The sequence below is a fragment of the Octodon degus genome, unplaced genomic scaffold (genome assembly GCF_000260255.1).
Source record: "Octodon degus isolate 3935 unplaced genomic scaffold, OctDeg1.0 scaffold00289, whole genome shotgun sequence".
Lineage (NCBI taxonomy): Eukaryota > Metazoa > Chordata > Mammalia > Rodentia > Octodontidae > Octodon > Octodon degus.
In genome coordinates, this window is record NW_004524865.1 from 1,207,350 (window position 1) to 1,209,731 (window position 2,382).

Consider the following 2,382-nt stretch of genomic DNA (forward strand, 5'->3'; position numbering starts at 1 on the left):
AGTCAGTTCAATGCTAATAGAGGTATTAATCCTATAAATTATTAACACTATGCTAACAGAAATAGTGTTTTAAAACTAATTAGCCAAATAGTGTGAACATTTTAAATTTTTGCAAAACTCTTAAATGTTTGGCTGAATAGAAAACAGCTTGCTACTCTTACGTGCTTCTGAGTTCAGACAGCTGTTTTGACGAAGTATATGAAAAAGCAGGACCTCACATAGGCATACGAGTAAAACAGGAGGAATAATTTAAGAGCATTTTCCAGAAAAATGTGGCTGTGCTTCTCATCATTCTATCTCTACCCTGGACAAAGGTCTTCCAGAAGGCTATTACACTGACGGATCTTACACCACATCATGGTCCCTACTGGGTTATACTGAAATCCGCAAATTGATTTCCAACTTTGAATGAGTCTTTTCTCAATCATAATTTTATATAATGTTGATCTGGTTGCTGCAAAGACACTGGTTCGTATTTATGAAGATCTTGCAAATATGGTATCAGCAAATTTTATAACATCAAAATGGATCAAAGTTCCAAATGTTAAAAAAAAAATCTGCAAAAAGATAAAACAGGTGAAAATGTTGAAGTCATAGGTATGGGCAAGAACTGTCTAAACTCATTCCTGGTTGCACAAGTAATAGTGCCAAGAATCAAAAAGTTAAATTAAAAAGAATCAAAAAGTCAAATTAAAAAGCTTCTGTACAACAAAAGCAAGCAAACAAACAAATAAAACAAAGAGTCCACCTACAAAAAGTGAAAAAAAATTGTAGCCATTCTTTAGACAGAGGACTTCATTCAAGAATATATAAAGAGCTCTAAAATATTTCTGGTCAAAGAATGGGCAAGTGAAATGAATAGACTTTAAAAAAAAAACTCTGGTGGCCAATAAATATGAGAAATATTGTTCAACGTGTTGGCCACTAGTGAAGCTTAAATTACACTGAGACCTGTACTGCATTTTGTAGATCTTTGGTCAGTGTCAGCCATGAGGATGAGTCACAGCCATTGTTTGACCAATTTGCTCTCTGTGAAAGCCTGAGACAATTTTTTTTCTCTCCAGGTGATTCTCCCCAGGCACACTATACATCATCGATCACATTGCTCTGTGGCTTCATAATCTTCTTGATCAGAAAATTTGGAGCCCAACTGACTTACATGTTGTTACAGGGCTACAGGATAAATCCTGAGGGTACCTGACTGACCTTATCAGATACAAAAGTTACATTTCTTGTTGTATAGGCTTTGCTTTATCTTGGTCTTAACCATCCAGCAGAAAAGTATAAAACTGAGGAATGTAAAGTAAAGCCATATTAATATGATGAGCTGTTAAAACATCAAGTCAATAAGTTCTGAGGATAACCCACTAATATTATAGACTTCTAGACAGTGTTGGATTGTTGTGAATTCAAACACCTATAGTATTTTTGTTGGTTATTTTTCCATAATTCTATTGAGAGACAAACAGCAATAAGACAGTTTCAAATCAAATTGGTATGACAGTTTCAATAATTAACACATTGCATACATTCTTCCTAGTGGTTATTTCCTGTACAAGATGCAGACATGATATCATATTCACGAACACTATTACAACACATCCCTTTATTCATGAAGAGAATGTAACTATATATCTATCCCAACCATTTTGAATACACAGATACAAAATGGACATACATCTGTATACCCTTTTTTGTTTAGTTCCATCATTTGAATATTATAGGTGTGTTAACTCAGCAAAATATTCTAAAAGAGTCCAGTAGTCCATAATAGTAATGGGTCTTCTGCTTCACTGGCAATGTCAGAAATTGTTGACCTGAGTCCCCTACAGCTCAACATAACACATGGCTTTACTTCTTATACTTAGTTTTTATACTTTTCTGCTGGGTGGTTTAGACCAAGATAAAGGAAGACCTATGCAACAAGAGTTGTAGCTTTTGGATCTGATAAGGTGAGTGAAATCCCCTCAGGATTTATCCTGAGATCCTGTAACTCAGATTGTAGACCCTTTGTCACTGTCAGCCATGTGGATGAGTCACGGCCATTGCTTGGCCAATGTGCTGTCTGTGAAAGCCTGAGAGAATGTTTTCTCTTCATGTGACTCTGCTTAGGCACACTCTACATCATCGTTAGGTTTCCTCTTTGAACCATAATCTCCTTGATCAGAAAATTAGGGACACTACCAAGTTACATGAAGTTACAGTATAAATTCTTATATGTCCTGAGTCTTAATTGACCTTGGAAGGCTAGGGCCAAAATGTTGGCTTTCCTTGTGACCCTGCTTTATCTCTATTTTTGGTCTGGAAACTCAGGTTGTTAACCCTCCAGAAGAGAAGCTTATTGTTATTATCATACAACTTAGGCTGTTAAACTTAACCTCA

The 2,382-nt window shown here is 35.7% G+C and overlaps 1 protein-coding gene and 1 pseudogene across 1 annotated transcript in view; both read right to left on the reverse strand.

Annotated features, from left to right (window-relative positions):
• Nucleotides 1–359, reverse strand: part of LOC105741100 — a 2,528-nt pseudogene extending 2,169 nt beyond the window's left edge.
• The window catches only part of Dok6 (docking protein 6), a 472,679-nt gene that overhangs the window by 294,009 nt on the left and 176,288 nt on the right, over nucleotides 1–2,382 (reverse strand). The window lies entirely within an intron of this gene.